This window comes from Ostrinia nubilalis, chromosome 15 (genome assembly GCF_963855985.1).
Source record: "Ostrinia nubilalis chromosome 15, ilOstNubi1.1, whole genome shotgun sequence".
NCBI lineage: Eukaryota > Metazoa > Arthropoda > Insecta > Lepidoptera > Crambidae > Ostrinia > Ostrinia nubilalis.
This window is the reverse complement of record NC_087102.1, coordinates 3592217-3601647: the sequence shown is the minus strand read 5'-3', so window position 1 is coordinate 3601647 and position 9431 is coordinate 3592217. Positions and strand designations below refer to the sequence as shown.

General features: G+C 33.2%; 1 long non-coding RNA gene across 1 annotated transcript; it reads right to left on the bottom strand.

Annotated features, from left to right (window-relative positions):
• Positions 1–66: 66 nt before the first annotated feature.
• On the bottom strand, positions 67–1483 carry LOC135078765 (uncharacterized). Its single transcript, XR_010258658.1, has 4 exons — positions 1130–1483; positions 735–1045; positions 571–633; positions 67–379 (listed from the first exon to the last, which is right to left on the bottom strand). It is a non-coding gene; the product is annotated as an uncharacterized LOC135078765 (long non-coding RNA).
• Positions 1484–9431: the final 7948 nt, after the last annotated feature.

The window sequence follows — 9431 nt, the reverse complement described above, 5'->3', positions numbered from 1 at the left end:
AAATATACCTGTCATACTTTTTTATGATCCGTTCCTTTTCATGTATTGCGGTTAAAAATAAAACTATTGAAGTATCAAATGAAACTTTATTGATGAAATATAACATGAAATATTTTGTTTAAGAAAATCAATAAGCATTAAAACTATTGGATTTTAAAAGATTACAGTTACTGTTGTGATTACAGTACATTGTTTTAGTTTTTACATAATGTACTCACGGCTTGACATTTGTATGTAACTCATACAAAATAAGTTGCGTTATGACTTTTAGTAAAATAGTTTTTAATGTTCTCCATAAATTCACACGTTCACTCTCACTTTGGTTCTGTCCAATCCAATAGCCACTGTAAGCAGGCCAGATCTACACGTTTCTCACCACCTGTAATAAAGAGCAAAAAGATGCACATGACATGTCACCGTAAGACTGTAATCTCCTACATCATCAACATTCTACACTAATATTATAAAGAGTACAGCAGATGAACAAGTGATCTGTCTTATCTACCATACCTACTTACTGTCTGTTTTGTTTCTAGATTTGCACTACTTTGTTAAATAAAATTAATTTACCTTGTCAAATGTGTCCTTGTCAATCAATTACATGTACATTCACAGAATCTGGATTCCACCAATCTGTAATTAAATAATTAACTTTTATTTGATCCTAGTCGAAAAGCGTCAGAGGATAGGGTTAGAATCATTTTGAGGGTGTTTTAAATTTTAAAGGTACTTACCAAATGTTCTTATCAACAGAAGTTGTTTTAATTGTTATCTGGGTAATTCATCTAATACAAATCTTCCTAATTTAATGCATTTATGTCATGGCATAACTTGCAAATGAAATGAGTTCATCGTTTGTAATCAAGCATTCTTGGTCTGGTTTTATTGCTTATATAGGTTTCTTCTAAACTTATTTGAATAGGAAGTAAAGGTTGGTTCATCTGGATTTTAAGTAACAGTTGACATTAATGATCAGCACCGGTGATTCCATAGCAAGCACTTTTATTGTAATTGCAGCTTAACACCTTATAAGTTCGATATTAACCTGAAACAAATAGGTACTTAGATTCACTGTATAAAACACGTATCATTCACTGTGTCCTGCAATCTATGACTGCAATGTACCTACGTGTATTGTATTTTGGGTCCAAACTCCAAAGTATGTTGTTACTCCATGAAACGATCCATATTTAGTTTCCATTGATTTAAATGGAGTTATGAATGATATTGTAATGAAGATTTAATCCTTTGTGTGTTTCAATACTTGATAAAACATGATGTTGCTGCAAGCTGCAATAACCTTTCTCGAGTGGATATCTTCCTTGAGAGAAATTTCTTCTTAAAACAAACATCAATCCAACTGGCAATCCATGCACATGTAGTTCTTATTAATATTGATTGAGAAATTATTGATTCTAATTAGATAAAATTTGTTTAAAGAAAAACACGTTTTTTCGATGAAAATTTTTGACGTTTTTTTTTTTAATAATGTCACAGTTGTAGACTTGAGACGGAACTAAATTGATTAAAGTGAAAATTACGACTTCGAATTAATATACTTTTAAATAATCATTTCATTTATAGAATGCAAATAGATTCAATAAAATAATTTATAAAAGTTGAAGTTGTATTTCGAAAATGTTTATTAACTTGATTCCAGACACGCAAAAGACCATTGTCGCATACAAAATAAACTATAAAAAAAGTCACTTCCTCTCGGAACTGTCAAAAAAATTCACTCTCTATGGAGCTGTCAAACTCTATGGCGTTTCCACCCCGTGGAGTCGTCTGTCAGATACCAGTTGCGGAAAGCCAACAAATTATGAACAAACACAAGCCGGCCGCCACACAAACGCAACGTTCGCCATAAAATGTCAACGTCAACTGTCAAAATCAACTGTAAATGTCAATGTCATTCTTGACAGTATTATTCCTTCTTCTTCTTCTTCTTCTTATTATTGGCGATGAACTTGTGTTTTTCGCCACAGGGCACACTGTTCCGCCAATATCATAGAGTTATTAACCCAGGAGTAGCAGCGCGCGTTTATTTCCATACAAAAAATTTCGCCATTTCCTGAGGGGGACGAGGTAATGACATTTGTGTAACAGCTGATGGCGCTGGGACACTATCGATATTTTTGTCGATGAGAATCATTGCTCTATTTTATTTTTATTTTATTTTATTTTATTTAGGATAACAAACAATTGTACAATTCAGATATGCAGTAAAGTTATACATCGACATTTAGTTATTGTACAACCCGCACCGCTATCCCCATCTTACAAACATGCTTTGCCTCTTTGCACTACTAGCTGATTTATGGAAATGAACAGAACAATCCGTGGAGCCCACGGATACCTCTATTCATTCCCACAAATCATTTAAATTGGAATTTCCCAAGTGAACAGAGTTATTCATATATATATATAAACAGTCAGACAGCTAACACAGCATATTTTATAACAATATTCTGATTTAAACAATGAATTTAATTTAATTAAATGAGATCTATCAGTTTTACTATTGAAAATCCACTAAGTTTACTGTTCAAAATCTGAGTACTAAATTTAACAAAATTATAAAACCATAAAATTATAAAATCATAAAATTATAAATTTTACAATCCTTATAATTCTACAATCCTTAGGTTCAATTCAGGTAGCTAAGTACATATTAAATTAAGACATAAATTCCTCCAACTTGAGACGTACTTCCTTTTTAAAAGCTATTGGCGTAAGTTTAAACAAATCTATATCTGCAAAATATGTATTGTATGACTCCATAAGACGATGAAGTGGGGCACGCTTTCCGGCATTAGTTCGACATGATCTGGGCATAAATAAACGATGTACATGAGTGTCACGGATACGTTGAGACCGGCTAGGGACGCGATAATGCAATTGATTAGTTAGTTCATTACAGTCAAGTTTATTTTGACAAATATTAAACAATACACCTTGGTCTAAAGAATGTCTCCTAGCCTCGAGCGACGCGAGTGAGAACTTCTGCAACAGTACTTCATAAGAGGACTTCGCATGAAAACATTTGTAATTAGTAGTTTTAAGGAATTTGCGTTGCACACGTTCTAACTGATCTACATATTTAGCGTAGAGAGGGTTCCAGATGACACTTGCATATTCCAACTGAGACCTGACCAGTGATTTATATAAAAGAAGATAGGTTGATGCCTTTTTAAAGTTACTGCTAGCTCTTACAACAAAGCCAAACATCTGGAATGCCTTACTCACAACAGTAGAAATATGAACATCAAAATGTAGCTTAGAATCGATAAGCAGGCCTAGATCCTTTATAATAGAAACATTTTCTAGGCCAGTGTAACACAATTGATAGTTAAAGTTGATGGTTGACCTTTTTTTTGTAAAGGTTATGGTTTTGCATTTAGCGAGACTTAGGTGCAGCTTATTACTAGCACAGTACGCAGACAGACGGTCCAAGTCCTCTTGAAGCTTTTCGCAGTCACGTATGGATTCAATTCTCCTATAAACCTTGAGGTCGTCAGCGTAGAGTACGAATTGAGAATTTCTGAAGCACATATCTATGTCGTTTACAAACAAAACAAACAAAAAAGGTCCTAGGATTGAGCCTTGAGCCACTCCAGACGTGACATTCAGCTGATTAGAGGAGTAACCATTTATTACCACTTTCTGAGTTCTATTCTCAATATATGACAGGAACCAGCGTAGCAGATTTCCACGTATTCCATTGTAAGCAATCTTTTGTAGTAAGATGCGGTTCTATGGTTCATAGTCTATGGTTTTTGTTTTAAATAATATGAATTAATTTATTATCATAAGGAAGATTCAATGTTTCAGATCTCTATTTACAGGAAAATACGCAGAAGTTTGGCATTTCTTCCTTAGCACCAATACGAATTTTGAAGTTTATGAGTTACATGAAAAAAAAAAACTAACAAGCCATTTATTTATGCAAGTAGGGCTTTTAAAAAGCAATTTAAAACGTCCTAGTATTAACCCTACCACCATTACCCTACTACCCATGAAATAGGTACCTAATATTTATACAGCGTGTAACCTTTTGATATCCCATTACTTTAAGGGTTTATTCTGTACATAAAAATAATTTATAATGTCCAAGAATCATGTGTCCCAAAATGCATATTTTCGAAGATATCATCATTTTTAGTTCTTAAACTGTCACCGCTATGACTGGTTTTTATAATTGCGACGTTTAAATAATTACACTAGTACAGACCACAGTACAGTAAGTGTAACCGTTCCAATGCAATATGCGCTTTTATTTTGTAGGAGATAAAGACGATTTTTAAGTCAACATGGTCGTGAGGTTTATTCTTCTTTTGTATTATTCATAATTTAAAAGAAAGGTAACGGTGTTTTACATAATAGTCGTATTTTTGGCGAATGAATCCATTTTTATCTTTAGCTTCATGGGAGCGGAGTGGCGATGAGCAAATAAGGGAATCTGATTGGTTATTCAAAAACTTTTCTGCTCCGCTCTGCCTTAGTGTAAACCGGACCTTAGAGGATGAACAGGAGGTGGTATTTGGAGTATTAATTCTCTTTCAATATTCAATATTGAATTTTGACGTTGAGAAGGGTAGCTCAACGTCGAAATTCAACTTTAAAAGATGGTATGGAACTCTGTTTCAATTTTCTTTTGTTCGGTTTATACGTAAAATTATTTACAGGAGAAGTGCGACTCTTACATTTTTCTAACAATACAATCACCAAGTCGATGTCGATATCGATATTTCATATTGTGCTGTACCACACTAAAATTTCCGCTGGGTGGCCAGCGTATTGAAATAAAAATGTACACTTTTGGGTTACCAAACACTGACCGTACTATGTAATAATGAAATAGGCAGATTCGACGAACATTATTTTATTGTATTAATACAAACGTTTGGACATAGGATTTATTTACATTAATTAATTAGTATATTGACCAAATAAAAAAAAAACTTTCTTTTCCAAATACTTACTTCCTGCCAATAGGTAGGCAGTATCAAATTTTTAACATAGAATTTCGATTATATTCGTAAGTACACTATTCTTAAAAATATTACAAAATTAGGAATTTGTGCTTTCCAGTGGCAACACTTCTTGAAATTTAGTTTTTTGCAAATTTAGTGTATTAATTAATGTAAAATAAATAAAATAATATTTACTGATGGAAGGTAATATTGTCCTTTTCAAGATTTGAAGTTTCAGATCTCTTTTTACAATAAAATACACTGCAATTCACCATTTTTGTCTCAGCACGTTACTCATCAATAGTGACATTTGGAATATGTCATTGGCAGTGTTGCCAGTCGGGTCTAGTCAGAAATTACCAGAAATATAAAAAAAAGTAACCTTTTTGAATAAAAAGTAACCTTCATACGGGGGGGGGGGGGGGGGGGGGTGCGGAGCGATGATTGTGTAAGGTTGTTCATGGATGGAAAATGAATACAATTGATCATCTAAATTCGAAAAGTGACCAGTCGTATAAAAACGTTTCATGGATTTGCGTTTTATTATCGAAAAAAATTCGCTAAAACTCATTTTTTTTAACAAATAATAAATCAAATTCAAGTTTAAATGCACTTTATGACAATTTTTAAATTGTCACTATTAATATTTTTTACTGAATAACCTGTTAAAGTTAATTCTACAATTTCTGAAAAATCACCTAAAAGTAACCTTTTCATTAGTGTAACCTAAAAGTAACCACTGCAGTTCAAAAGTAACCTAAAAGGTTACAAAAGTAACCTTCTGGCAACACTGGTCATTGGTGGCGCTGCAACTAGTTTTTATAAACTGAGTGAACCACTGGTCCACTCACATTGCTAGAGGGGATTGCCTGTCAGTTCCACTCCTGGGTTAATAACTCTATGGCCAATATCACGTGCGCAGCTTTTACACGGTATAGGTATTTTGATAAATTTAAATTTTCAAAGGTATGCTAAGCAAAATACCTAAAACAAAGAGACATCACAAATAAGACAACACAATACATAAACATAACACATGAAAATAAACACAAATGTGGAGGTTTAGTTTTCTGCTAGCTCTTGCCTGTTATAGGTGTACCAGAATCTCATGGCAAATGGGGAAAATAAACTTTGTTGAGTGCAATACTGGGGAAATTGGATAAAATGATCTTGATACTTTTTATTTTTTTATTTATGACTTTAATATTAATGAACATGAAGTACGAATGGCTACCTATACATTTTATATCTTATCTGTATACTTTTAACTTATCACTTCATTCAGAACTAGAAAACGATTCTAAGAACTCCACTTGCATTTCTTGTTCTTCAATAGATGATCAAGTTAAAGAGGTTTATTATACAGGGTGGAAAATGCCACCTGGAGGGAAAGTACTCTTAATACTGTAGATAGAAAATTTTACTGAAAGAAAACATTCCTTAATTTTTGACAAAAAAAAAAGAGAACTGCATTCAAAGTATTTCGATTTTTTTTTCGAAAATTCACTACTATACCATACAATTTTCTGTAACATTATCAAAATAATTTAAGATTTCATGGTTTTCTTTTCATTTGATTTATCAAGTTTGTTAGAGAGATTTCATCCTTATACTTAACCCTAACGATCGATGTAATAAAAATATAGGATGTAATTCCACCCTGTATAATATAAATCGCTCTTTCAGCAATTCAATTACTCAAACTTGCTTGATGAAATCTTTTTCAATTTTCTTTACATGGTCATAACTTTTTCACTATTCCTCTGCACCAATGTATGAAGATAAAACACCTGAAAACCCCGATAAAGCAGCTATTAGGTAAGAATAATTTAAAAATAAACATTACCCACCCTCCTTCTAATGCAGTTAGGTAATAAACTAAATGTATCAAAACATTTCACTCCAACTTACTGTCAACTCAACGACGCGCTTTAAAATCAAAGATTGAGTTTGAATTATGCCCTATTTTACAATACACATTGAAAACAATATGATTTGCTTGAGCTTTTTCGACTTTTTCACAAAAATAACAAATAGGCATGAAGAGATTACAAAATTTCTGCAGCGGCTGACAGATCTCTTGATTTACTTTGACAGGTGACAGTAAAGCCATAGACAATGGCCATATGAAAAACACACTTTTCCAATATTTTTGTTTGCCATGAGATTCTGGTACACCTATAACATTTTCACTATTCCTCTGCACCAATGCATGAAATACACCTGAAAACCCCGATAAAGCAGCTATTAGGTAAGAATAATATAAAAATAAACATAACCCTCCTTCCATGGACCTATAAAAAAAGTCGGACGGATTCTCATCAACAAAATACTGTGACATTAGGATACACCAGCTTGCCTGTACGTACAGGCCGGCACGCACACATTCACACCCTGATACACCACTTCGAGTGCAAACTTCACACAGTTGACATATTTAAGCAGCGAAAAAACAACACGAATACGACATGTCTTGTGTGATGAAATTGTGTAAAAACCGTTCTGTTCGAACAAACAAAAATTAAGGAATCACATTTCACAGGCAAAATAATAATCCAATCACTTATTTCCCGACATTAAAATATTGAAATTAATTGAAATCAAACGTCATTCACTCGAAAAAATAATACGTCAAAGACCAGTGTTCTCAGTTATTTACGTGGGAATATTACCCGAAATATGGGAAAATAATAATAATTTTAGGACTTTTTAGTTATTTATTACGCATACTATGGAAATAAAATAATTTATCATAATAATTGTGTTTTAATGGGATATATTTTCATAGGAAAATTTGATCCTTCCCAAAAATGTGGAACTGCGAAATTCAAATTTTCTTACATTGATTGCAAGTCAGTGTCAGGTTGTATGTTAAAAAAAATCTATCAGAGATAATAATAATATATTGATGATGCATAAGATTATGATTATAATGTACACAAGATTCGTAATTTGTAACTGCGTGAATCATTTTTGATCAACATTATGTACACACCCTGACACACTGACTTGCAAACAATGTAAGAAAATTTGAACATTGATTTCGCGCCTACCTCAACGCATTCACCTTTCATCCTTTTAAAATGGCACGGAATAATTCTGTCTACATTTCCAAGTAACATCTGCCGATCTATGTTTTTCTTAAAATAAATGGGTAAAATGTTTTGGCTAACATGGCATCCCTAAATTCACTCACACAATAGACAAACGCCAAAGGACAATGTTCGTTCTCCATACATTGTTCGCCTAAAGAACCAACAATTTTGACATATTACTACCCGAAAGCGAAATAATACGATTCTGTGTGTAAGAACAATGATTCCTGATGGACACTTGCCATAAAATTAATGATTAACGGTCTTATTCATAATAAAATGCTAATATAGGTTTAAAACCTACATTAGCTAAAACGTTTGATAGGCTTAAAACACTCTTATAAACCTCTGATAAAAAACGTTATTCATAATCGTTTACAAACCTTTGATAGCTAAAACAGAGTTTAATATTTTCTTTCCACAGACTATACAAAAAGAATGAACGAAAACAGCTTTTTTGGTGATTTAACTTGATGGACCATGTAAAATCATAGACAAATCGCAGAAAAAAAAAACAAAAAATTGGCAGCTGTGACGTTTTACTTACTGACATTGACATTTGGCACGAAAATTTAATAAAGTTTTCGGTTTTTTCGATCAACTCCCAAGTTTTATCAAACTTTTATAAAACTTGGGATTGTATGTTCTGGATTCTGTACCTCTTACCCTGTACTCTGCAATAAGCTCTTACGACGACCCGGCTAGTTACATCGGATACTAATTATGTCCATGACGAAGGAGAACAGACCGCCTAAAAGGCAACGATCAGAAAACTGGTTGGAGGAAGATAAGGTAGTACTTATTTTTAGCCTGATAAAGTGCCTACTAATTTTTGTAGCATGGTTTTATTTATGTTTGACGCCTAGTGTTTGCTTTTCAGTATTTGCTGAAAGAGTTGGTGAAAGAAAGAGTAAATGCAATCGAAAATAAAAATACAGACACTAACACGAATAAACGGAAGGTTGCGGCTTGGGCTGATTTACAAACAACGTTGGTACATCTTTTGATTTCTGCCTTCAATATAAAATTTTGCCTTTACCTGTAATTCAAAATCCTGTCATTTCTTTTTCAGGTTTAATTCAATGTGCGCTGGTATGAACCGCTCCATTACCCAGTTAAAATCGCAATGGAGCCTCATAAAAATCAGTGCGAAGAAAGACAAGACCATTGCTAGGCAGGCTCAAATTAAAACTGGCGGTGGTCCACCATTATCAGTGCCTGACGATAGGGCTGATGATATAGCATCTTGGTTGCCCAATGAATTTGTAGTCGATGTTAACAGATTTGACTCGGACTCAAATAAAAGTGAATTAATTAACATTCAAGAGGAGGAATCAACTCAAAATACGCAAGATCAGGA